This window comes from Pelodiscus sinensis, unplaced genomic scaffold (genome assembly GCF_049634645.1).
Source record: "Pelodiscus sinensis isolate JC-2024 unplaced genomic scaffold, ASM4963464v1 ctg46, whole genome shotgun sequence".
NCBI classification, from domain to species: domain Eukaryota; kingdom Metazoa; phylum Chordata; order Testudines; family Trionychidae; genus Pelodiscus; species Pelodiscus sinensis.
This window is the reverse complement of record NW_027466036.1, coordinates 689,638-716,430: the sequence shown is the minus strand read 5'-3', so window position 1 is coordinate 716,430 and position 26,793 is coordinate 689,638. Positions and strand designations below refer to the sequence as shown.

Below are 26,793 nucleotides of genomic sequence, written 5' to 3'. Positions count from 1 at the left end.
CCGCCCGGCACCACCCAGGTCCCCCCCCGCCAGGCCAGCGCGAGCATCAGGAAGCGCCAACAGCCCGGGGGGGGGGGGGGGGGCGACCGCAGCGGCAGGTGAGGCCATTGCCCATTCGGACCCGCCCCCTCCCTGCCCCCAGCGGGCGCGCCCCGATACCCAGCGCCGGACCCACCAGCAGCGCAGGTCACAGCCCCTCCCCCCAGCGAGTAACGGCCCCAACGACCCCTCACAACGGCTCCCGGCCCAGGGAGCGCGGCGTATGGGCGGAGTAGCCCGTCAGACCGCGCATGCGCAGCAGCTCCGTGACTCCGCCCAGGCTCCAGCGCCAGGGCTTAGCTCAGACCGGGCGCTGCTTGGCCCCGCCCCCCCGGCCAGAGGCTACTTCCGCGTCTCGGAGCCCGGGCCGGCTCGCAGGTGGGGCGGGGCTTTTGCAGCGCGTGTAGCGACCCGGGGGATTCCCTCCCTGCCGGGCTGGGAGCGGGGGGCTGGCGCGCGCTGCTGGCGTTGCAGGGTTCGCCCCACGTGGCTGAGCAGGCGCGCGGGGTTGCGGCGAGTGCGCGCGCGGGGCGCTGGGACCGGCCCTTTGTTGCGGGGGCGGGGCCGAGAGAGGCCCACGTGGGCCAGTCCCGGCTTCTGCCCAGCGCGTCTGGTTGGTCCCGGGGCGGCGCGCGGAGGGGGGCGGGGGATGCTCACCTGAGAGGCGGTGCCACTGTGATCTTCTGCCAGGGCGCTGCGCATGCGCAGCGGTTCTGGCGCAGCCCTTGCCGGTCTCTCTGCTCGTGCGCGGTGAGTGTCCTAAGGGGGACGCGGCTCCACGTGGACTTGCGGGGGGCGGGGCAGATGCAGATGCAGGGGCGGGGCTAGGGTGGGCTCTGGGCAGACTCAGCGCGGGGCAGGGGGATGAGGCGCGAGTCAGAGAGTGGCCCTGGCTCCAACATTTATTGTCATCGCTTATTCACCTGGGAGGCGCGGGGCAGGCTCAGGAGGCTGCAGACCCCCCCCCCCCCCCGCACTGCGCCCGGCCCACTCGAGTGTGTGTTTGTGCTGCTGCATTTGAAAGGCGTTTGCAATGTAACAAGCATGGTATCGTCAGTTTTCGTGGGCACAGCCCACTACTGCAGATGGCCGGAGTTTTGAGTTTAGGCTGTGCAGACGTATTTATTTTGGCTCTGCACAGCCTAAACTCAAAACTCCAGTCATCTGAAGAAGTGGGCTGTGTCCACGAAAGCTCGTGATACCACATATATGTTCTGTTAATCTATAAAGTGCTACCAGACTGTTAGTCTGTACAGGATAAACTGAAAAAAAATCTCTGCTACCCCCTGAAGCTGGTATAATGTACGAAGCTGCACTCCATTCCATTAGTGTACTTATCTGTGCTTGGATAATATTTAGTGCTTTCACCAATGGGCCCATAACCATGCCATATTCTGCCAATAAAACCAGCTCTGCTACATTCAGCCTTTTGACCAGCCAATACATAATGTTAATAAAAATACAGAATGATCAGCGGGGGGGTTTTTTAACAAAAAGAAAAGCATAACGCAAAAAACTGCTTCTTGCATACTGAATGTGGAGTCCTGGGAACCCATTTCTCATGGATCTTTCTTGTTCATTCCGTATGCACCGAATTCTCTCCACAGCCATGAACACAGAGTTCCATCCTTTCTGGCATGGCCGAATGAACTGTGGCTTGCATTCTGCTTCCACCATTTTTGCTCCAATTGCTGAGTGTTCAATTTTAATTTAGTGCTTAGCATCTGGCAAAAGTGGGCCTGGCCATCTTTTTTTAGATGTCATTTAATTCTTGTACCACATCTATAAATGAAACTAGATTCTGCAAGTGGCAGGCTCAATGTTGGTGTTTTGGTACAATTTATTCACGGTTGTTATTGCTGTCAGGGACATCTTCAGTTTTCTGAAATTCAGCTTATCAACATGAAACCCTGTTGTTGAAAACACAGTTGAAACACACCTCCTCCTCCTTCCCCCCCCCCCCAAAAAAAAACCCAAGCCACATTAGTATGTCCCCCAATTGATATACCATGCTGGGAACAATAAATTGACAGGATCCTGGGAGAAGCTGTGACTCCACCCCCGAGCCAGACATCCTCTGGTCCATCCCTCTCTCCTGTCCCCTGCACTCCAGGCCACCCATCTAGCCCCCAGCTGCTCTCCACACATGAGGATTCCCCTGCCCTTGGCCCCATGACTGCACCATGCCAAGCAGTAGGGCTGGCAGTGGGGCAGCCGTTCCAGCCAGGCACTGGAGGAACTGGGTGCGAGGGGGGGGGGGGGCAGAAGGGAAGGGGCTTGGATTAAAGTTAGGGAGCCTGGTCAGATAAAGTTAGGGAGCTAAGAGCCAGATATGCCGACTCAGGGACTTTCCCCACGGGCTGCACAGGGGCTGGTAGGGAGCCTGTGGAGCCACAAACTGGGTGTTTGACAGCCTGGGCCAGTGGCGCTGCCTGGCATCTCCAGGAGCCTGCTGGGCCAGGGGCTTCCAGTCCCAAACTGGACACCTGCCTCCCTCATCCCTCCCCCTCTCGCCCTGCTCCCATCCCCTCACAGCTCCCCTCTCCCACCCCTCATAACTTCTGCTCCTCAGCTAGGGAGAGCCACTATGCAGGCACAAGTGCTGGGGTCCAGCCATCTGATCTGGGTGTAACTCAGGGTGTGCATTGCTGCCATGCGAGTGACTGTTGTGCTTTGCAGAGCTATTAGAGATGGCAAAGCCCCATTAGCTCACGGAATCTATGGCTCTGGGGTCAGGTCAGGGTGTCTCTTCTCCATATTTGCAAAATGCCTTCCCTGTGTGTGTCCAGTGCAGCTGAGATTCTTTTCTGTCTCTTCTCTAGGACGTAAGAAACACCTTGAGCAGGTAGGTGGCTCGCACTCCTGTCATATTGCACAGCACAGGGAAAGAGCTTGGAGCTGATGTCGGCACCACATCTCCCCAGGGCTCTACAGCCAGATGTTGGATAGAAATGTCTCTGGCTCACTTAATTCTGAGGGTCTCACCCTTGCACAGCAGACTCTGGAATTCCCCATTCAGGGGCACAGTCTGACTTCAGATATTTCCTGGAGCTTTCACCTACCTGGGGACTGGCTGCCTCAGGACTGTGGGACTGGAATATGGGTCTGTCACTGCTGGGCACACTTAGACCAGGGCAGCAGGGATCCGGAGTCTCAGTCTGGTTTCTAGTGGGCAGATTCCTTCAGCCCTTCATGTAGGAACATCCTGTCCCTCATCGCCTGGAGGCCAAGGAGTAAATTGGCCATTGAGACTCAATTCCACTTTTGTCCCCAGCTGGTCTCTCCGGGCCAGAGGTGAACAGCAGTGGGACCTTTCAGGGAAAGGTCCACCTGCCGGAGGAGATTTCCCCTAAACTGGAAGAACAAGTAAATTCTTTCTCCTAGATAATGACTGCACTGTCGGAGACTCTGAGGGAATTCAAAGGTACCTAGAAGGGATGGAGTAGGGGAAAGTTTTAGAAACTATTGAATCTGGCCTCTGAAGCCAACCCTCCCCTGCCTCAATTCCCACGTGGAGAATGACGGCCTCATCATGCTGTTCTCCTTAGAGGCACTGAGCAAACAGAGTCAACTGCTTGCAAATAGAGCCAGGGGTTTGCAAATTCTGAATCTCCCGTTGGTGTAAATGGATCAAAATAGGTAATGTTAATGTCATGGCAATGTCTTCCCCCAGTGCAGCTCTAGGTTATGACAAGAGGTGGTTAGTGACTGAGAGAAACCAGGTGGGAGGGGATGAGACGGGAAAAGTAAATCTCACTTTCAGTTTGTCTCCTGGGGCGGGGATGAGGCTGCAGAGATGTTCGCTCCATTGCTGGTAGGAGCCCAAGCAAGAGAGGACACGGAAGGTTTCAAACCGTTTCATACTAAACACTTGAGTGTGTTTCTGTCTGGTCTCTGATACAAGTGAAATGCAGAGTTCAGCGTGGGGACATTGTTATAAAGAGGAGAGCCTGGAATCTCACCTCTCTTATCCCTTCCCCCACTAGACACTCTGCCCTCTGCACTGGAGAGAGCAAGAGGAGAATCCCTGGGAGATTTCAGACAAGGTGAGTTTTTCATGTGGCGATTCTAAAAATGAGAAAATTCCAGCAAAATCATCTTCATAGGATTGTCATTGAAGTTACCAACCAAACCCAGTGACCACGGTGCACACAACCCTAAATTGAGATCAGTGAGGAGCCCCAAGGACACTGCAAGGGGACCTGCAGACACTTTGAGAATCACTGATCTACGAGGTGTGATGCTTAAAGGGGTGATGTTAAAGCACACAATGGACGGCATCTTCAGGCTCAGATTTCACTGGTCAGTTTCAATACGGGGTTGGTTTCAAACAATAAATAGACTGAAAGGCTGAGAGCTGACTGGCTTCCATGGTATCAGTTTGTTCATGGTGAGAAACTGCTGGATATGCAAGGGCTCTTCAGTTTAGTGCAGGCCTGGGCAAAATACAGCCCATGGGCCAGATCTAGCACGCCAGGCCATCACATCCGGCCCTCTGATGCTTGGCGAGCTATGGGCTAGTTCCGCGGTTGCCACTTCCCACCTGCAAGCCACTCAGAAAGTGAAGGTGAGCCCAGAGATAAAGCAGGAAGGCATCCACTCCCAGGCCAGAAAGGAAGCACTGTGCCCTCTCCCCTCTGGCTCATAGTTATTCAAACACACACATGGCCCCACAGCCTGTGCGAGGGTTGGGCAGGCTTCCTGTCTGCTTCAGAGAGGTGCTAGGCTGCTGGTCGGGAGTCACTCAGGTTAGTCTCCTAGGCAAAGCCTGCCTCTGGCACCCAAACCTCTCTCTTCCCCTCCTAATTCTCTGCCCCACACTCCTGCCCCCAACTCCACGTACCCAAACTCTTTGTTCTCTTCCTGCATCCAAATATGCAAGGAGCTCTTCATGGTCAGAAACCCTCAGCCCCTTATTTGTCCACTCAGTCACTTCTCTAAATTAACCTTACTTTAAATATCTCATGAGTAGTTGGTTAATCCAGTGCCCCAGATCACACCTGCTTTTTTCACCCAAACTCCTTCCCAGACCCCTCTTTCCCTCCTGCATCCCAAACCCTCACCCAAAACTCCCTTCTTCTCCCAGTGTCCATCCCATTCGCTGTATTTCCTGCTTAATGTCTTGGAAGAGTGCAGCTCTCAACCACTTTCCAAAATCTTGGCGTGCCCCCCCCACATCAAAATGAATTGCCCACCACTGGTCTAGTGGATACAGTTCAGTGAGAGTCAATAACTGAAAGATGCAGCCAGAGAATTTCAGGCTAGAGAGGAGGCACAAATATTTGATGGGTAAGAGGATTCGCTGCTGAAACCAATCAGCAAAGAACTAGTGGGTTCTCCCATCTCTTGATGTCTTCCAGTCAGCACTGGGCAACTTTCTAGAAAACATGCTGTGGGGGAAAAGAGCTTTGTGCCTGGGTAGCTGGGCTATGTATAATGGCTTGTACCGCAGAGGGGACAGACTGCATGGCTCGGGATATTTTCTGATGCCATGAATCCATGAATTTTAAGGTCTTATCTTGCAAACACTCAGCACACGTGTTTAATAATATGCATCTGAATACTCATATTAACTTCACTTCCTCTCTGTTGTGGAGAGAGTTTATAAAGTCTGTGTCAGATGAGAGAACCAAAGTTTGGGCTGCAAATCAATTCATGAAGACTAAGGATTATAAATACTGCAGCCCAAATTAAATTAAACCTATGTCCATGTTCAGGCAGATGAATATGTGACTTGTTAGCAGAAACACTGGGTGCTGAGAACTGAATCTCCATTGTTGCAGGCAAAGTAATATAACTCAAGCCAGGTATTGAGAGAAATAAATACGGCTTTCGGATCTAACTTGTGTGTGGTGTTTATGGAATATCTAGACTCAGCGTTTGCCCGAAACGGGAGAGCCCAGCATGTTTTTCACCGGGGACAGAGTCTGGGCAGAATTGGGGTGTGGAAAGGATTAAAGCCCTTTTTGAAATGTCTCCAATTCCCCTTTTCCCCCTGCCAGGCTGCAGAACACCCATGTCTGTCTCCAGCTCAGCCCCTGGCCTGCAGAGCCAGGGACAGGAAATGGCTGTGGCGGAGCCTGTGAGCTTCGAGGAGGTGGTTGTGTATTTCTCTGAGGAGGAATGGGCTCTGCTGGACCCGGGCCAGAGAACCCTCTACAGCGATGTGATGCAGGAGAATTATGAAGCTGTGAGCTGGCTGGGTGAGGATTCCTGTCCCCTTGCGTAACAGAAGCTGGGTGGGCTCTGGAGCAGCTGGGCTGGGTTTGGTTCAGGGTCCTTCATTGCCCGAACCCCCAATATTAGCAGTATCTGCCCCAGTAATCCTGGCTCCTGTGTGAGAGGAGGTTCAGTGACATAATAGCGGTGCTGCTCTTCCCACAGCCAAGGTCTCATTGTGGTTCCCACCATCTTGCCCATGTTGTGCCTTGGCCGGAGTGTCAGTGGAAGGGCCCAGGCAGGAATGGCAGGGACCAGAGTTGTGGGGCTGGGTGCAGCTGCTCTTAGCATCTGTAGGGTCCCCTTGTGCTATTGTGCTGAGCCCCTGGAAGAAAGGCGCCAACTCATAGTCCTTCCTTGCCTCTGGTAGATTCTGTGCAAGCCAGAGAGGCACCAAATGGCAGGCCCGATTGGCCACAAGAGGAGGGCTGCTGCTACTGGCAGAGTAGAATCAAGGCTGCAGAAGGGGAGCTGAGCTGCAGGAGCATCTACAAGCAGCAGAGAAGCAGCCCATCCTGTCTTCACCTTGGTTGCCCACAGGAACAGACCAGCACTGCCCTGGCTGTCTGCAGGACTGCCAGCTGTTGTGGGCCGCTGACAGGGCCCACCATGGCACAGTCAGTCAGGATCAGGAGTGTGGACCATAGGCAGGGCCTGAAGTGGCCAGCCAAGGATTCATTTTCCTCATCAGACAATTCCCCTGCTTCCTTCTGGCTCAAGTAGAGCATCTGAGCCCAAGAGCAGGGCAAGTCCAGCCCCCAGCCAAGAGCTTTGTGGACAGAACCCATAGGGCTCTAGAGCTCTGCTGGATCATTTCCCTCCCAGCCCTAGAGACCTCACATGTGACAGCTCAAATGAGAGTCCTGGCCAGAGGCATCTGTCAGTCCTGAAAGTCTTAGAGTTCTCCCCTTATGAACAGTGTATTCCTGTCCTGCCCAAGTATAGAACAGGCCCTAAGGGAGACTGAATTGTATCCAGGAGAGTGCAGCAGAGCGCTCAGTTCCCCATGGGAGTCAGCTGTGCTATTCCCAACATGGTAGTGGAGCAGGGGGAGGATGGAATTAGTGTGTCCTGGGATCTTGTACCAGCCAGAGACCAGTCTCTGGAAGGTGGGGAAAAGTCTCTCTGGGTAGGAGACTCAGATCCTGGCTTTGGAAGCAGGAATGGCAAAGACCTTAATGAACAAAATCAGCACTTGGTTAATTGCTCCCCGAATAGGATTTCCAGTCTCCAAAGGTCATGTGCTCTCCTGGGTGGAGCGAAGGGAAGAGCTGCAGATCCCGGATCTCCAAGGCTGTGAGGAAGGGGAGATCATCAGTGACTCCCACACAGGTGAGAAATCAACTAAACTGACTCAAACCAATTTCTGAGTTTGCATAGCAGATGTTGGTTTTGTGTTTTCATCAAGTCTGACTGGCCCTTCAGCCTGTCTCAACTCCAGTCTGAGAGTGCTGGGTGGGGAAAGATTGATGGGGGAAGCAGGGTGAACTCAGGTCATGATTATTGTATTTTTCCAGCCATTTTTTGGGTTTGTCCTGCATTTTCTATTCACCATTCCGAATTTTTATTTCAGCTCAGCACAGAGAATGACTCCTGTGTGCTTTCTCTGTCTATCCCAGCAGGTGATGGGATGCTGAATGAGAACAGTGAGAGGAGTCTTCAGAAGGAAGGACCTGAGCGAATGGCTCCATGTGGAGTGTTAGTAGAAAGATGTGAAGGGCATGTTTCTCAGAGTCCTGAGCAAGGAGAGACTCGTGAGAGACAGCGTAGTCTACAAAGGCAGCAGGGAAACCATCCAGAAGCAGGACAGGATAAATCCAGTCAGAAAAGGAGCAGAAGGTTGAAAACAAACACAGAAACTGTTCAAAAGGAAATCCCCCATCAACATTCACCTTGTGCTTGCAGTGACTGTGCAACTCCTATTAAACATGAAAGAGCCCAAACAGGAGAGAAACCCTTCAGCTGCTCTGACTGTGGGAAAAGCTTCAGTCAGAGGTCACAGGTTGTTATCCATAGGAGAGTTCACACGGGAGAGAAACCCTTCAGCTGCTCTGACTGTGGGAAAAGCTTCAGTCGGAGGTCAAACCTTGTTATCCATAGGAGAGTCCACACAGGAGAGAAACCCTTCAACTGCTGTGACTGTGGGAAAAGCTTCAGTGACAGGTCACAGCTTGTTATCCATAGGAGAGTTCACACGGGAGAGAAACCCTTCAGCTGCTCTGACTGTGGGAAAAGCTTCAGTCAGAGGTCAAACCTTGTTATCCATAGGAGAGTTCACACGGCAGAGAAACCCTTCAGCTGCTCTGACTGTGGGAATAGCTTCAGTCAGAGGTCACAGCTTGTTAGCCATAGGAGAGTTCATACGGGAGAGAAACCCTTCAGCTGCTCTGACTGTGGGAAAAGCTTCAGTGACAGGTCACAGCTTGTTTTCCATAGGAGAGGTCACACGGGAGAGAAACCCTTCAGCTGCTCTGACTGTGGGAAAAGCTTCAGTCAGAGGTCACAGGTTGTTATCCATAGGAGAGTTCACACGGGAGAGAAACCCTTCAGCTGCTCTGACTGTGGGAAAAGCTTCAGTCAGAGTTCAAACCTTGTTATCCATAGGAGAGTTCACACGGGAGAGAAACCCTTCAGCTGCTCTGACTGTGGGAAAAGCTTCAGTCAGATGTCAAACCTTGTTATCCATAGGAGAGTCCACACAGGAGAGAAACCCTTTAGCTGCTCTGTCTGTGGGAATAGCTTCAGTCACAGGTCACAGTTTGTTATCCATAGGAGAGTTCACACGGGAGAGAAACGCTTCAGCTGCTCTGACTGTGGGAAAAGCTTCAGTGACAGGTCACAGCTTGTTATCCATAGGAGATTTCACACGAGAGAGAAACCCTTCAGCTGCTCTGACTGTGGGAAAAACTTCAGTCAGAGGTCACAGGTTGTTATCCATAGGAGAGTTCACACGGGAGAGAAACCCTTCAGCTGCTCTGACTGTGGGAAAAGCTTCAGTCACAGGTCAAACCTTGTTATCCATAGGAGAGTTCACACGGGAGACAAACCCTTCAGCTGCTCTGACTGTGGGAAAAGCTTCAGTCAGAGGTCAAACCTTGTTATCCATAGGAGAGTCCACACGGGAGAGAAACCCTTCAGCTGCTCTGTCTGTGGGAATAGCTTCAGTCACAGGTCACAGCTTGTTATCCATAGGAGAGTTCACACAGGAGAGAAACCCTTCAGCTGCTCTGACTGTGGGAAAAGCTTCAGCAACAGGTCACAGCTTGTTATCCATAGGAGAGTTCACACGGGAGAGAAACCCTTTAGCTGCTCTGACTGTGGGAAAAGCTTCAGTCAGAGGTCACACCTTGTTATCCATAGGAGAGTTCACACGGGAGAGAAACCCTTCAGCTGCTCTGACTGTGGGAAAACTTCAGTCGGAGGTCACACCTTGTTAATCATAGGAGAGTCCACACAGGAGAGAAACCCTTCAGCTGCTCTGACTGTGGGTAAAGCTTCAGTCACAGGTCAAACCTTGTTATCCGTAGGATAATCCACACAGGAGAGAAACCTTTCACCTCCTCTGACTGTGGGAAAAGCTTCAGTCAGACCTCAACCCTTGTTAGACATAGGAAAACCCACACGGAAGAAGCTATTCACCTGCTCTCACTGTAGGAAATGCTGCTTTCAGAGTCACACCTTATTATCCATGACAACTCTCACAGGAGAGAAATCCTTTAACTGCTCTGACTTTGGGAAATGCTATAGCGAGAGTTCAAGCCTTGTTGCATATAGTTGAACCCTATAGTGGGGGTGAGCAAAATTTTCTCTTTTAGCAGAATCCAGCGTTTCTAAGACTTTCATCCTGTCTACAAGGCAGTGCCAGGCCCCACCTCAAAATGAGCATGTGCTGAGGGTGAAGGAACTTAGCCCCATCCCCTCTTCATGATTTGTAGCCATTAGAGAGGAGGCAGTGCTAGGCTGAGTCTTTGCCACCCAAACTGAGGCCGGCACTAAAAGCACTGCTGCCACTGCACTGCTGGCCTCCAGGGCCACATGGTCATTTCAGGGTTGCCTCTGGGGCTGTTCCTGGGCTGCATTGCTGCAGCAGCAACACCTCCAGTCCTGGACTGAATGGGTGCAGTAGTGGTGTCTCTGGTGTCCGGGGCTGGTCCTAGTCTGTGTGGCTGCTGCTGCAGCAGTAGAGCCTCCCTCTGGGGTGACCAGGACAGTGTGACTGGAGATGTTTCTGCAAGGGGGCCGAAAGCCAGGTAATATTTGCTATCCTTCCCAGACACTCCCTCCCAATCTCCTCAATTCCCTTTCCCCTAGCAGCCAGCACCCCCAGCTTGCACTGACACCCTCCTTTTTTCTTGCACCCTCTCTCTTGGCCACACACTGCAGCTTCCCCCAGGACAGACACCTGCCTGCTTCTGCATACCAGATCCTTCTTCAAGACCCCAACCCTTTCTTGAGGCCCCTGTCACATTATTGGATTTTAAGATGAGCTTACTCACCTTAAGATCATTGCTGTGCTCACGGGAAACTGTTTCCCCCAAATTTGGTACAGAGTGGGCCATGAGAGGTGTCAAATGAAAGCTGATATTGTGCTGATTCTATGTGTGGTATTGATGTACTTGTCTGGAGTTTGTATGGGAGTTATGACTATGGGCTCTGCTGATGCTGTGTATGGACTGCCTGTCATGAGGAAGGAATGTCCAATGAGTTACTATGGTAATCCGTATGGCTCCAAGGACAATGGTTCTCAGGGTGGCCAATACACACCCGAGGAATGCGTGTGGAAAGCTGTAAAGCAGCCAGGGCACAATGGCTGCTGGCATATGAAACAGGTCACTTGACCATGTAAATAGCTCCAGCTTGGGAGACACCAGAAATGAATATCAAATGCCATGAGGGGGGCTCCATCTTGTCTTCAGTCTTGCTAATTATCCCAGATGCAGCCTTGCTAAGGACAGAGACACGGGAAGGATTGCTGACCCATCCTGACATACGATGTACGCCAAAGACTTTTATGCTAGCAGTTTGTAACATCTCTGCTAAGATCCTGCATCAAGAATTTGCTGATTGATGTATACAATGTATTCTCCTTAACAACCTTACTCTCAACCTTTTCTTTCTTGTATTAATAAACCTTTAGATTCTAAAGGATTGGTCCATTGTGATCTGGTGGGTAGATCTAAAGTATAAATTGACTAGGGATTCATGGCTGGTTCTTTGGAACAGGGTGGATCTGTTCTGGGTTGGAGAGATTGGGCTCTATAACCCCTCACCTGTGTGTAAGCCCAAGGCTGATTGTGGTATAGGAAGAGCTGGGGTATTTGAGGGGTTTTGCTCATGAGGCTTCCTGCAGGCTGGATTGGCAGCTGAAGTGCTCAGTGTGACTGGTTTGTGGCTTATTTCAGAAAGATCTCCAGTCAAGGGCTGTCAGCAGTCCTGGTTTTGAGCAATTTGCCCTGAGTGGATTCCCTCAGCTGTGCTCAGGCCCGGTCCGGTCCGGCCCGGCCAATCACAGCCCTGCCCTCTCCAAACCTGCTGTAGATTACTGTTGCTAATGGAAACTCACTGTTAATTACATAATTAGTTAAGCCATTTTGCTAGGACTGCATCTGGGCTGTTGCATTTAAATTATTAAAGAGATTAAACCTTTTAACTTTCTCCTGTTAATTGATCAAACTTTATTTTAAATTAAGTAAAATATTTATGTCCAATACATACTGTGGAGGTAGGCCTCGCTAGCCTGGCCTAAGACTGAACCGTACACAGTGCATCCTGCATCAGAAGCGAGCTTCCTAAGCAAGTTGAGCAAGAAACCACAATGCTGTTAAACAAACAAACAAAAAATCGCACTGCTTGCAATTTGTTATCGGGTCAAGCAGAGGGTACCATTTAAGGATAAAGTGCCTTATGTTCTCTTTTCTCTGTAAATTTCCACTGTGACTTTGTAAGAAGGTATAAATATCTCAGGCATTTCTCTCAATGGACACTCTCTCAATGACTTGACCACCTGCATTCTGCTACAAAGACCTTTTACATCTGCACTTGAAAGGGAATCCTCTGAACTGTCATTCATGTTAAAATTCGACACTCTTCGAGAAGGAATGAAAAACACTCAAACTATCTTACCCATTACCAAGATAGCTTCCCCAATTATCACGTCTAATACCATTAACTCACAAACATCCCACTCTCCCCACCTCTAATATCATCAATTCACAGACACTTACCTTCCTTCCTTCCCCCCCCCCCCCCGCATCCCGCTCCTGTTCTGAAATGTGATTTGTCCTTTTCATATGTGTTCATTTTTTTTTAAATTGTATCCTTTGGTATATATGGTTGTGACTATTTTCTTCCACTATTTGATCTGAGGAAGTGGGTCTGGCCTACGAAAGCTCATCATCTAATAAACCATCTTGTTAGTCTTTAAAGTGCTACATTGTCCTGCATTTTGCTTCAGGCATTTGAGTGTGAGGAAGGGGCTTGTATTGGTAAGGGGTGACTCCCTGCCATCTGTGACAACCTCTTCCCCCACAGCTGGGTTATTAAGGTGGTTTTGTCTGTCTTGAACCCTAAAGCTAGCGTGTGTTTATTCCATGACAGCTGGGAGCATAAAATCCCCTCTCCAGTTTCTAACCCTGAAATATCATCATCTTTATGATGTCATTCCCGGCCTCTTGATACAGCCTTTGAACTTGATTGCAGAGCTATGTCTACACTGGCGGGTTCTTGTGCAAGAATCCACAGAGCGTCCACGCTGCTCTCCTGCTCTTGCAGAAGAAGATTTACAGTACGGTGTTGCAAGAGAGGACTTCTTGTGCAAGAGCTATGCTCTTTTTTTAACAGATGTAAGCACTCTTGCACAGGGGCTCTTGCACAAGAGGGCAGTGTGGACACTCGGCAGGGGTTTCTTGTGCAAGAAAGCCCTATGGCTAAAATGGACATCGGAAAGTTCTTGCACAAGAGAGCATCCACACCGCCATGGATGCTCTAGCACAAAAGCATGGCAGTGTGGACATGTTCTTGCATAGAACTTCTTGCACAAGAACCTAAAAGTGTAGACATAGCCCAGATGTTTGCTTACCAAAGATGGAGAGATGCCAAAATAGACACAGCCCTATTGAGAAAGGCTTCTACTGAAGCGAGGGATTGAACTAGGACCCTTCAGAGCTTCAGTGTAACACTCTCCCAACTGAGCTACTTTGGCAACTGTCTGCAGTTTTCTAAGGCCGACACTTCTCTCAGGCGTGTTTTTTTCTGTGGCAGTATACAAGAGAGATGCTGCTCCCTGTGGCCTTGCAAGGCAAGATGAGTTTTGTCTGCCCTCCTCAGCCTGACTCACACTTGACCCCATTCCTGCCGCTTTTCTCAGCGTGTCCCAGTGGCTGAAAGGACTGTGGTTGCCAATGGATGAAGTGAGTTTCATATTGTGCACCACTAGTGAGGTTGTTTGCACTTGTGCGGATGTGTGCTACTGTGGTACCCGCCAATTATTCACAAAGAGCTTAGCTAAATATAGTTTTATAATTTGATAGAAGAAAAAATACTGAAACAAGGAATAGTTAACAAGGTACGTGACTTCATGTATTTAGTATGAAATCAAATAAAAAGAACATTAACACTGCAACACATTCCATAGCTATTTGGTATTTTACAGGGATTGTTCCTTTGAAGCATAAAACAAAATTATCCATCTTCTTGATTTAGCAAACAAGCAATGATGATTCATTTTGTTACATGATATGAAATAGTTGTTACACTTTATGATGGAAATTAAATATTCTGTTATTTAATGGGCTCAGTTCAGAGTGCTGTTTGGATACATCTACATTTGCTACCTAGTTCGGACTAGAGATGCAAATGTAGGCGACCGAAATTGCTAATGAAGCAGAGATTTAAATATCCCCTGCTTCATTAGCAAGATCTCGCCCGTCGCGCTAGTCCAAATCACAGCTGATTTGAACCCGGAAGTGCGTGCCTGGGCGCGCTAGTTCAAACCAAAGCCCTTGGTTCGAACTAATGTTACTCCTCATTTTTTGAGTCCAAGGTGTTGTCCTGGACCATAAACCAGAACAGCCCTGTCCAGGGAAGGCACCATGGCTTAGCTGGTTAAAGCACCTGCCTTGTGAACAAGAGATCTAGGATGCAACTCTCAGTGGTACCTTGTAGTCTTTGTTCACATTTTCCTAAGTCCTTCTGGGTATGTCTACACTACCCTCCTAGTTCGAACTAGGAGGGTAATGTAGGCATACTGCACTTGCAAATGAAGCCCGGGATTTGAATTTCCCGGGCTTCATTTGCATAAGCGGGGAGCCGCCATTTTTAAAACCCTGCTGGTTCGAACCCTGTGTAGCGCGGCTACACGGGGCACGAACTAGGTAGTTCGAACTAGGCTTCCTAGTTCGAACTACCGTTACTCCTCGTGAAATGAGTTCGAACTAGCGGGGTAGTGTAGACATACCCTACGAGACACAGAAGAGACCTCCCCTGGCCACCCATAGATCTGCTGGTTCAGGAAAAGGCTGATTGGGGAAGAATGTTGGGAAGAAGGAAACCACAAGCCTGGAGTGGTTGCAGAGGCCACTGTGACTGGCAAGGCTGTGGGAGAGTTTGAACTTCCTGGATTTCGTACTGGAGCCCTGCTTAAAGCTGCAGGATCTGACTTCAGAGGCTGCTCTTAAATGCAACAGAGTTTGAGCTGCTTGCAGCTCTGCCTTTGGGACAGGGAGTTTGTACTAGAAAGAGGCAGGCTGGGTGACTAAGAACAAGAGGCTGGGCATTCCCTTCATTGAAGGGTTGTCAGATCATCGTGAGAACATTGCCCGGTACGTCACTTAAAAGATGGGGCGGCAGGGAAGAGTAGGAATGAGACTGGCAGGGGGCTGAAGCAGCAGGGTTGGAGTGACCAGGCCAGCTGTGCCAGGGGCAGGAATGTCTCCGCCTTGTTCTCACAACTATTCTGGAGGACACTTGGGGGATGTTCGACTCGCCAAGGTCCAGCCAGGGGAGCAGACAGTGGAATCTCTCTTTAAAGGGCCCGAAGGCTCCTCCACACCAATACGGGCCCTGCTGAGCCTGCCTGAGAAACAATCCTTGCTTTAGGGCTGTCCTGTGTAGGGCTTCATCAGCCCAGGGAGCAAAGGGCAGGTGGCATCCCCAACGATGCACAGGGGCAGGTCCACGTCTCTGGCCCTGAGAGTGCGGTCGGGGGAAAAGTGCTGGGAGACACCTTCTGGTAGAACCTGGAGCTGCAAAATATGCCGGCATCACGCGCCTTCGCTGAGAATGGACCCATGTCCTGAAGGGGACAGAAAGTGGTCTGAGAAGAGCTAGTGTAGCTGAGCAAGCCATGCAGCTGCTTTTGTCACTGGTGGTCTATTGTCTAGGATTCAGCACTTTTACAGCTGTGGCCTGGGTTCGATTCCCAGTCAGGGAAACCAGCCTTGTCATGAAACCTGTCTGGTGTTTGCCCTTTTCTATCACAGGGAGTGCCAGCGGGTTGAGGGAAGGGAGGTGGAGGTGCTGGGGTGCCAAAGGCAGGCTCTGGCTGGGAGACCTACCAAGCACAATTCTCAAGCAGCTCCTTCCCTGAATGGGCAGCACAGGTTGTATTCCTTGGTGAATAAGAGCTTGTTGGGATGTGCCAGGGCTTCAGCTGTGAAAAACAAAGGGCCCAGCAGCCCCTTCTCTCAGCTGTGTGTGGGGGGCAGGGGAAGCAGGGAATCTGCCTGAGGCTTCTTGCTGCCATGTTGGGTGGCTTCATGGGCTGGATCCAGTCCACTGGCCTGTATTGCCCAGGCCTGGCTGAGAGGGAACCTTGGCTCTGGGCTGTGGGGGAGGGGCGCTATAGACAGGCCAGTCTGGCCTTCCTGGGCAGGGCATGATGATGTCTATTTCGTGCAGCACGGCTACCAAACATCCCAGATAGAGAATTAGAGGCCAGAGAGCGCCATGTCCAGCAGCCAAAGTAGCTCAGTTGGCAGAGTATTATACTGAAGCTCTAAAGGTCCCTGGTTCAATCCCAGGCTTTAGCATGTGACAACATAGGGCAGGAACATATCTGCTGAGCTGGTGATATTCCTGTGTTTTATCCTTACCTTGCTGGTTATGGCCACAGCTTGGCAAAGACAAATCAAGATCATCTGATTAGCCCTGTCCCTGACTTCTTCCTGTGAGTTGTTGCCTCCTTGATTAATGCCCATCCACTGCTGGCCCTAGATATAGAATAGTGGCTATGGGGATGTGTTTGGATAATCTCATGTGATCTTATCTGGGGCCAGCCAGCTAAGCAGGAGGGACAGGGCAATATTTCTCCTTCTTCTGCAGAGAGGGAGCCAGCTCATTCCTGTGAGGCTGCATACAAATGGAGCATGATCTGGAGAGGTGAAGCAGCTGAATGGAAAAAGCAAGGACAGTAGAGTACCAGCTGAGAACCTCAAGCATAGCACAGTCTGTTGTTCCCATAGGCTACGTCTACACTGGCATGAATTTCCGGAAATGCTTAAAACGGAATACATTCCGTTTTCAGCTTTTCCGGAAAAGGAGCGTCTACATTGGCGGCGCGCTTTTCCGGAAAAGCAAAAAGCCCGGAACCATTTTGAAAAGGGCAAAGGCCACCAGACCTTTCCGGGGGCGGGGCCGGAGCTCCGTCCAGACGCGTGGTTAAAGGGGTCTCGCCGGGCAGCCGTTTGTCTCGTGCTCCCGTGCCTTGTGACCTCTGCCAGAGACTGGCACCCTTCACAGGGTCGGTGGTTGCCCTGTGAGTTTTGGGGACACCACCCTTTGGCCCCCCACCAGCTTTTCCTGGCATTTTATTTTTTCTGCTCTGCACTGTCTGCTATGGAGCCGTGGGTGGCCATGTACCTGCTCGGGCCCCTGTTAGACCTGTACAGGTGCCTGGAGCTCGTGCTGCAGGCTGGTGCCCTGGTGTTCATGTACCAGGAGGCAGAGATTGCCTTGGACTCCCTCACCAGGGAGGTCCTGGCAACCGCGTGGCATCAGCACCCAACGATAGACCGGCCCATTTGGACTTTGGAAACGAGCACCGACTGGTGGGACCGTGTGGTCCTCGGACGATGGGACGACTACCAGTGGATCCGGAATTTCCGAATGAGAAAGCGGACCTTTTTGATGCTGTGCACCTGGCTGACCCCCGCGCTGCAGAGAACTGCCACCCGGCTGCGGGCACCCATCCCCGTCAACAAGAGGGTTGCCATCGCGCTGTGGAAGCTGGCCACACCGGACAGCTACCGCTCGGTGGCACACCAGTTCGGGGTGGGAAGATCCACCGTTGGTGTTATCGTCATCCAGGTAAGTCCCAGGGGGAGTGAGATGGGGGGAGGGTGCTCCACTCCAGGCCCAGGGACACCCAAGACTCCAGGCTGGGTCGCTCAGGGGTTTCGACCGTCCCTCCCTTGCACCGGCCCACTGGTGGGGGGGGGCGTGGGGCGAGGGGGGCCCTGGGTGTGTGTGTGTGTGTGTGTGTGTGTGTGTACAGAGGGAATCAAGGGGGGGACCCAAGGGAGCGCACACTCACCCCTGGCTGTATGTAATGTGTTCCCTTGTGTTTCTCTGCACCCTTCTGCAGGTCGTCCACGCCATCAACGACGTCCTGCTGCCAAGAATCATCCGCCTGCGCAACGTTGATGAGACCATGGCCGGCTTCGCTGCCCTCGGGTTCCCCAACTGCGGGGGAGCCCTGGACGCCACCCACATCGCCATCCGGGCCCCGGAGCATCGAGCAGCCCACTTTATGAACAGAAAGGGGTACTGCTCCATCGTCCTGCAGGCCCTCGTGGATCACCGGGGCCGCTTCCTGGACATCTACGGCGGCTGGTCCGGCCGGGCACACGACGCCCGCATCCTCCGGAACTCTGGACTGTTTCAGAGGTTGGAGGCGGGCACCTACTTCCCCTGGCGGGACTTGACTGTCGGGAATGTGCCAATGCCCATCTGCATCGTCGGGGATGCGGCCTACCCCCTGATGCCCTGGCTCATGCGGCCCTACATGGGGCAGCCGGACCAGAACCGGGCCCAGTTCAACGACCGCCTCAACCGGGCCCGAAACCCAGTGGAGCTGGCGTTTGGACGGTTAAAAGCCCGCTTCCGTTGTTTGCTCACCCGTCTCGACATGGGTGAGCAGAATGCAACGGAAGTGCTGGCCGCGTGCTGCGTGCTCCACAATATTGTGGAGCGCAGTGGGGAGGCCTTCCTCCCTGCATGGGTGGCAGCTGAGGCACAGACCTTGGACCAGCCCGACACAGCTGCCATCCGCCAGGAGCGCCAGGAGGCGGTGCGCATTAGAGAGGCCCTGGTGGACATGTTTGCCCAAGCCCCGTAGCAGGGTCGCTTGGGTCACCCCAGAGTACTCCGTCCCAGCTCCTACCCTTCCCCACCTCCTCCCCTTACCTCCCCCCCCCCCATAGTATAGTAAAGCGTCGGGTCACAGCACATCGCGGCCGTCATCGAGTCTGTTCGTCGGGTGTGTCGGGTGTAGTTAGGGTTTTTCTTTTAAGTTAGGCTAGGGTTTAGGCCACCATCGCCGTCCTGAGGAACAGCCAACAGGATTTGGGACTTGTGTGGAAGGCTTACATCAGTGCCATCTTCAATGGATCTCCTGGCTGTTCCTCTCCTGAGGCCCGGAAGGACCAAAGGATCGAGGTGGCCAGCAACACCACAATCGTCCTCCCTGCGCCTAACTTATGTTTTGAATCTGTACTGTACTGCATATTGTAACCATTTTTTTCTGCTTGTTTGTTGCTATGTAAATATAGTTTCTGGTTTACATCTTTACTGAAAAGTCTCAGTATTTCTTTATGCGCCGCGAACCAATGACCACTGAAAAAGGCCCCCCCCCCCCCCCGGTGATAGAGTCATGAATTTGTTGTCCACAGTTGTAACCCTCTTAAATTGAAGTGGCTAATTGGCATCTCACATAATTTCTGTACAGTTACTAGAGGAACACAATAACCACACAAGATTGAAATGAAAACAGAACTTTTTATTTACAAAGGGGGGGGGGAGCTTTAACTGCGAGAAGGACGGGGGGGACCTTTAACTGGGAGAAGGAGGGGGGGACCTTTAACTGCGAGAAGGAGGGGGGGACCTTTAACTGCGAGAAGGGGGGGGCAGTTACTGGGACGGGTGGCCCCTGCGAGTGCCCCTCTGGGGGCGGACCTGCCCACGCTGGGCAGACCGCGTTGGGGCAGCCTGCACGCTGAGGTGCCCACGAGTAGGAGCACGAGTAGGAGCACGAGTAGAAGCACGAGTAGGAGCACGGTCTTCAGGGTCAGGAGCAGGAGCAGGAGCAGGGTCAGGAGCAGGAGCATGAGCAGGGTCAGGGTCAGGAGCATGAGCACGGTCAGGGTCAGAAGCATGAGCAGGAGCAGGGAGAGGAGCAGGAGCTGGGAGAGGAGCAGGGATAGGAGGGGGCATGGGCTGTGCTCCCGGAGGGATGGCGGGGGCATGCGGTCCGGCCATGCCATAGTGGATGGCATGTATTAAATGTGCCGTCAGGGTGCCCATTGTGGCACGCATCTCGCGGCATTCCTCCAGGAACGCAGCCCATCCCTCCTGCCGCCACTCCTGGTCCCCCTGCACACGCTCCACAATGGAGGTCTGGATCCCCTCCACCGCGGTGACATGACGCCGAAGCAGCTGGTCCCGGTGTCGGAGCCTGGTCCTCCGGGCTTGGGCAGCTGGGGGTGCCGCTGCTGCTGGAGTCGCTGGTCTGGTGCTGGGTCCCACTGCAGGGAAGAGAAGAAAGGACGGGTCAGTCAGGCAGGCCATCCACTGTCCCCACACCTCCATGCCCTCCACCCCAGAGCCCCAGGTGACCGCACAGTTGTGGCTTGGGCCCACTCAGTTCCCCTCCTGCTCCCGGGGGGTGTTGTATGTTGGCAAGAAGGACCACCCCTGGGAGTAGGGTCCTCCCTGCAGTATTGTAAGCACCGGTCTGTATCCTGGCTCCGTGCAGGGCAGGAGGGTGCTTGTGCTGCGTTCACCTGTGGAACTCCCTGCCGGTGGACACTGTGAAAAGCTTAGGGCTAATCACTGGTGTTTGACAGGGAGCGAGATGCATCCCCACACAGTGCCTGGGAGCACACCTGTCAGTGGCGGTCTGGGCTCTCAGATCCCATTGCGTGCGATATCTCCTGGTCAGAACCAGAAAGGGTGACTGGGTGGGGGGATGTCCCATCCTTGCAGCAAAACTCAGGGGCCCATCTCCCTCCCACTATCCCTCCCGCAAGCCTGGTAGCCCAGGGACAGGTGTGGCCGCAGTGGGGACTTCCCTCGGGGAACCTGCCAAGGCACTGGGAGCAGGTGAGCGGCTCAGTGGCGGTCCACGGTCACAGGACTGTGACGCTGCACTTATCCCAGGAGCAGCTGGCTGTGCCTCACAGCCAGGCCTGGGACAGTGTGCCATTCCCTGTGCTGCACCCCTTGGTGGAGCAGCAGGCTCTGGGCTGAGTCCCTCGGGCCCTGGCCGGTTCCAGCCGGCATCCACCCTTCCCCCTGATCCTGCTGAAATGTGTGTGAGAAGCACGGTCCCAGCCGTGCCCGCAGCTGCCTGCCACGGCCACCTGCCGCTCAGTCACCAGGCTGCACGTGGTTGCACGTGCTGCTAACTGCCACATGCTATGCAGCGTGCAGCTCACGTGGCCTGAGTGACATGCTCTCCCCTTCCCCCCTCCGGACACTTGGGTCTCGCTCCCCCCCGCCCTCCGCCCCCCGCCCTTTGGGAGTGTAACCTTCAAAGACTCACCAGTGGGTTCCTCCCCGGCCACAGAGGAGCTGCTGGAGGGGGCCTGCTGGGTGGCAACGCTGGCCTCCTCTCCCGAAGCGCCGCCGCTCTCGTCTTCCTCCTCCGGTTCGGTGGGACGAATGATCGGGGGGTGCTGGCAGGTGTCAACGGGGACAGCTGGGCCTTGCGGGGCTGGCTCACCCAAAAATGAGTTCAGCTGCTCAAAATAGGGGCAGGCATCAGGCCCTGCTCCCCTCCCCTCCGTGGCCCGCACGTACCCCAGCCGCAACTCCTTAACCTTCGAGCGGACCTGCTCGCAGTTGCGGCTGGGGTGCCCTTGCTGGGCAAGGTTCCGGGCCATCCGGGTGTACAGCTCAGCATTCTGGCAGCGGGACTGGAGGTCATGGAGACCCTCCTCCTCCTCCCACAGGTCCAGGAGGGCCTCCAGCTCCCTGGGGGTCCAGGATGGGGCCCTGCGCTTCCGGCCCCTGGGGGCTTCCTCCTCTGCTCCGGGTGACGGTGGCTGACCACCTCGAGCTGCCATGCCTCCGCTGAGGTGGCTGGGCAGCACACTTGCCACGTCGCAGAGCTGGGAAGGGAGGTCTCTGGGGGCCTCCTGCCACGTGCGGCCAGTAGTGTGCGTGCTCTTTAAGCCCTCGGGTAATGCGGAAGTCCGTGGCTTCTACGGGGTCTCCCGCCGTCCAAACCGCTTTTTTACGTTTCTTCTGCTTTTCCGGAAAAGCTGTCTACACTGGCCCTTTTCCGGAAAAGCTTTTCCGGAAAAAGGACTTATGCCCGAGCGGGAGCATCGTACGGTTTCCGGAATAGCGGCTGATTTTGTACAGTACAGCATCGTTGCTTTTCCGGAAATTCAAGGGCCAGTGTAGACAGCTCGCGGCTTATTCCGGAAAAGCGGCTGATTCTCCGGAATAAGTGGCCCAGTGTAGACACACCCATAGAGTAAGGGGCAGGGTTCAGGAGTTTGAATTCTATAAGCTGAGTTCAAATCTCAGTGGGCCCTACTGGGGAAATGTTGGTTTGTATAAATAAATCCTTGAATAGTGATCTTCTTGCCTCTCTCACTCAGTTCTACTTTGTGCTTCTTCACTTTCTCAATGTAAGGACTTTGGAGAAAACTCTCAAACATCTGCTCCAGTGGCGCAATGGATCAGCACACAGTACTTATAAGGCAGTGCGCATAGGAGACATGCTGAGATTGTGAATTCTAACGTCACCCAGAGCAGTGGTTTTCAGTCCCTACTGGGCTGTCCCCTTCCAGTGAGCCCTGTGGGAGCTGGGATTCCAGCTCAGAGGAGATTCAGTCAAAATTCCCCCTTCACAGATTATGGCCTCATCAGAGTGAATGCTGGGTGGCTAGGATCTAAGGCCAAGTGGCACAGAAAGAGTTGGACCTTGGTCCTTCTTGCTTCCAGGGTCTTGTTGCCCATCTTCCCCCCGCCCCGCCCCAACCAGTCAGCAGCTGTTGTCCCTTTCAGCCATTGGGTCAGCTCAGGCACGGAGGCAGGAAATGGGGCAAAGGAGCCAAACAAGCTGAGGGAGGCGGGAAATTCTGATCTCTGCATCTCCCCTATGTGAAGGTTTGTCTACTCGTCATTCCTCTTTTGAGAGACAAATGCAAATTCAGCTGAGTGACATTGCAAATGAAGTGGAGATTTGCATAATCATGTCTGGCCGCTATTTCAAAATGCGCTATTTAGAAAGAACAGGCGCTGTGTAGACACAGCTATTTCAAAAGAAAACCCTTCTTTCAAAAGTACCCTTACTCCTTATAAAATGCGGTTTAAGGGTTATTTCCGAGGAAGGGTTGTCTCCCGAAATAAGCATATCTCAACAGCATTTTGTATTTCAAAATACTTTATTTTGAAATACAAAACACTGTTGAGATACGCTTATTTCATATTTAATATTATATTTTCAAAATAAAGTATTTTCAAATAGCACTGGTGTGTGAATATGCAAATGAAGTGCAGCATATTTAAATCCCTCTTTCATTTTCAATTTCATGTGTCTACATTCACATCCCTGGCAGGTTCTCTGGGCGCTGACAGCCCCAGGGTATCACAAGGGCGTGTGGTGCTGGCTCTCCTGTCCCAGCAATTGCAGTCAGAGCCCTGCCTTGCCAGTGCCAGTCACAGCAGCCTCTGCACCCGCTCCAGGCTTGTGGTTTCCTTCTTCCCAACATCCCTCCCCAATCAGAAGTTCCATGGGTGGCCAGGGGAGGCCTCTTCTGTGTCCCAGAAGGGCACAGGAAAACATGAGCAAAAGCTACAGCAAGGCACCCCTGGGATTTGAACCCAGGATCTCCTGCTTACAAGGTAGGCTGTTTAGCTAGCTAAGTCATGGTGCCCTTTTTGGCTTCACCCTCAATACAGTTACCCTTCTTGGCTGTATACCAAATATCGAGCTTTTCCAGGATACCTTTTGTATCTGTGAAAAACTCTGCTGTGTCCATGGAATGGGTCAACTTTTTGAGATCAGTTTCCAAAACAGTGGGCATGTTCTTTTGGAAGCCCTGTATTCCTCATTTTATTAGGAATAAGGGCTCTTCCCAAAGAGAAGATTTTCCCCACCTTTGGGCCCGTGTAGATGGGCCAAATGTCAGAAAAGCCTCTTCTGAAAAAAGAAAAGTGTCTCCAAAAGTGTTCCAATTTATGGTCCCAGACAACACCTTTCAATTCCAAAGTGCAGCCATTCCCCATCAGTCTGGGAGGGGTCTCAAGGCCTGTGCAGCCCAAGAAATGTGATTGGCAGCTCGTACCCACAATCTTTTTGTCAATTGCAGTGCAACCTAAGGATAACTTGCTAAGCACACACTACAGTCTACCGCTCTACCAGCTGAGCTATTGAAGGGTGCCTGAGTGCCACTGGTTTATCCATGTCGGCCCATCTACAAGTGTCAGGGCAAGTGCTCCCCCAAGTGGATGGCATCGCAGGCGAGGGGCAGAAGAACCCAGGAGCACAGAGGTGCTTCACATACAGAAGGACCCCTGAGCTAGATCCATTCATGTCACAGCAAAAGTAAAATAGTTGGCTTCTTCTCCTGGGTCTTTTTTTGTTTCAGTGTCTCTAGGGGTAAAGGAGGAGCAGATCCACACAAAAAAACAAACAGATTGAGTGAATCTTGGGCCAGCCCCTCACTTGTGCTGCTCCCTCTCCCAGACAGATCCCAAGGCAATAGCTCCACACCCAATGGATGGGTTAGCAGAGGCCAGGGGGCAATAGGCAGAGCCTGGCAGCTGCTGGAACCGGACCTGAGGGCATCAGGGGAAGCAGCAAGAAACATAACCTCAGCCCCCTGCATCTCTAGCCAGGTTTGTAGGTTTCATGGCCCCAGTTCATCTGAGCCAGCCGGATGAGAGACCGAGCCCCAGTGGGCACCAGACACCCAGCAGAAGGCACAAAAATCTCTTCTCACCAGCCTGAGGACAAGAAACCTAAGGCAGGAGGGTTTTGCAACAACCAGCCTAGGAAAATCCCACTGACAGTTGAACTCAGGTTGCAAAGTTCAGAGCCCTGAGTGCTGCCCCTTGCAGCATGGGACAAACAGCTGATGTTTTTGGTGGGCACCTTGTGCTCTCTGCTCTCAGGCTGCCTCTGCTCTCCTGGCTCCCTCCAACTGCCCCATCCCAGCTGCTTGTTTATTTTTGTTTTTATTTAAATACCAGCTCTAGTAGAAGCCGTGTGACACTCTCCCCTCCCCCATCATGGCATGGACAGGTCGCTGCCCCCAACCAGACTCTGAAATGGCCCCCTGCTTACCCCTGGCCCCATGAGACTGAGAGGAAAGAGATCCAGGGCCAGGCTGGAGCCAGGGAAAGCAGGAAGCAGGGAGAGCCCCAGTCTACACAGCTCCTTTTTGTGCAAAAGCCTCTTGTGCAAAAACGGACCCCAATTAATTATGCAAATGAGCATGGCAATATGCTAATCTGTGCTACATTTGCATGAGCTTTTGCGGAAGAGAGATGCAGTATGGAGATAGTCTAGGTGGTAGAGAGCCATGAAGAAACATAGATTCAGGAAAAATCCCTGGGCTGCAATCCTTAGTTACATGAAATAAGAATAATTCACCAGCTCAGACATGATTTCTAAACCCCCAAACAAGGAAAATAATAAAACCTGATTGACTAGGGAGACTACTCCCTACTTACACATTTCAAGAAGTCCAGACCTAGTTAACACAAGAGCGTGTGGCCTAAAGAATAAGGCATCTAACTTCAGATCACAAGATTAAGGGTTCAAGTCCCTTTGCAGTTATATTTGCCTCTATTTGTCTGTGCTTGTGGATCGTGCTATCTTTGGCCTGGAAAGGTCCTATGTAGCACTGTGGTTTTTCTGTAACCCTATTGGAAGGCCTGTAGGTGTTCAGTAGGTCTAAACTGAAGACTTCTTCTGCAGCCAGATGGAAGAGCAGCAGCAATTAGCTGTAAAGCCTAGAGTCACATGCTCATATTCCAGCTATATGACATTTAAATAGTGTTACAAGGTGGGGGGGGAGTGTCTTATCCTAGTGGCACCCTCTGTCACCAGGCAGGAAACAGATCTCAAGGTGAGTAGAGAAAACTTAATACCAGCATGTTGTCTGGTAAAAGACTGCTTACCAATAGTTGTGCTTGTGCAATGGGCATTCTATGATTCTTGTCCTCACTTTCCTATTGTTTGTCTGCGTGATAGTCTGGTTTGGATCTGTTTCTGTCTGCTGTAGAATTGATTTTGCTAGGTGTAAATCAACTAAGGCGGTGGGGTATGATTGGTTAGGTAATTCTGTTACAGTGTGTTCTGATTGGTTAGCAAAATTATACAAAAATAATTGGTTAAGGAAGAACTAAGCAGTATTGAGTTTCTCTATATAAACTGGGGTCCAAGAAGGGGACCAGCAAGAAGAAGAAAAGAGGAGAAGAGAAGAGGAAGGAAAAGGGAAAGGAAGACCAAGAAGGAGGAGAGAAGACCTTGAAGCAGAACTCACCTCCAAGGCAGCCTAAGACCAGAACAGCCAGGACTCCTCTGCACAACTGTTGCAATGGTTTGCTGTGTGAATTCTATGGCAGGTGACATTAGGACTGTGCACTGGGATTATTTACCAGTTTCCCTGTCTCCCCAACACATGCAGCTGTGATGGCTGAGTGGTTAAGGTGTTGGACTTGAACTCCAATAGGGTTTCCCTATGTAGGTTCAAATCCTGCTCACAGTGGGGCTTGTGTTTTGGCCATACCCCTTCCTAGGGCAACAAGGGCCTCTCTGAGTTACCAGCAGTGGGGCTGTTAGTGTCAGCATCTAACTAATTGCACCATTAGGCCATGTCTTCACTCAGTTGGAGATTTCTGCTGCAATCTATCTCGGGGGTAACGTCTACACTGCAGGCTTTTTGCTCTAAGAAGAGCTCCTTTTTCCTTCCCTGGCAGAGGAGGGGCAGGACTTGCTGGCTCCTAGGCGGAGCAGCAGGGCAGACAAGGCCTTTCCAGGAGGCAAAGCTGGGCTTTTCGCAGAGAAGCCAAAGAAGGGATAAGCATCAAGAACAAACACTTTTGGCAAAGCCTGGGATTAAACCAGGGAACCTTCAAATCTTGAGTATAACGCTCACCCCACAGAGCTATTTCAGCAACTGACACAGGGGCTGTTCTGAGCCTGCCACTTCTCTCCCAGTATGTCCCCACTGAGCTACTTTGGCACCGCATGTAATTGCCTTCCCGCTCACCTCTCAGCTCGCCTGCCCCCCAGTATGTCTCCACTGCATGTTGTGCTTGCACAAAAACCTCCCCCTGTGCATGTGGCTGGCAGTG

At 52.2% G+C, this 26,793-nt stretch overlaps 1 protein-coding gene, 2 non-coding genes and 1 pseudogene across 7 annotated transcripts in view; 3 read left to right on the top strand and 1 right to left on the bottom strand.

Annotated features, from left to right (window-relative positions):
- The window catches only part of LOC142826092 (general transcription factor II-I repeat domain-containing protein 2A-like), a 293,839-nt gene extending 293,438 nt beyond the window's left edge, over positions 1-401 (bottom strand). For all 5 annotated transcript variants that reach the window (XM_075918518.1, XM_075918519.1, XM_075918520.1 and 2 more), the window contains exon 1: positions 176-401. The gene's annotated coding sequence lies outside the window, so the exon portion shown is untranslated. The remainder of the gene's footprint in view (positions 1-175) is intronic.
- A 306-nt stretch (positions 402-707) lies between these two features.
- On the top strand, positions 708-11,696 carry LOC142826091 (uncharacterized; annotated as a pseudogene).
- Positions 11,697-16,213: 4,517 nt separating this feature from the next.
- TRNAF-GAA (transfer RNA phenylalanine (anticodon GAA)) lies at positions 16,214-16,286 on the top strand. The gene has a single exon. It is a non-coding gene; the product is annotated as a tRNA-Phe (tRNA).
- A 9,836-nt stretch (positions 16,287-26,122) lies between these two features.
- Positions 26,123-26,204, top strand: TRNAS-UGA (transfer RNA serine (anticodon UGA)). Its single transcript has one exon. It is a non-coding gene; the product is annotated as a tRNA-Ser (tRNA).
- The last annotated feature ends 589 nt before the right edge of the window (positions 26,205-26,793 follow it).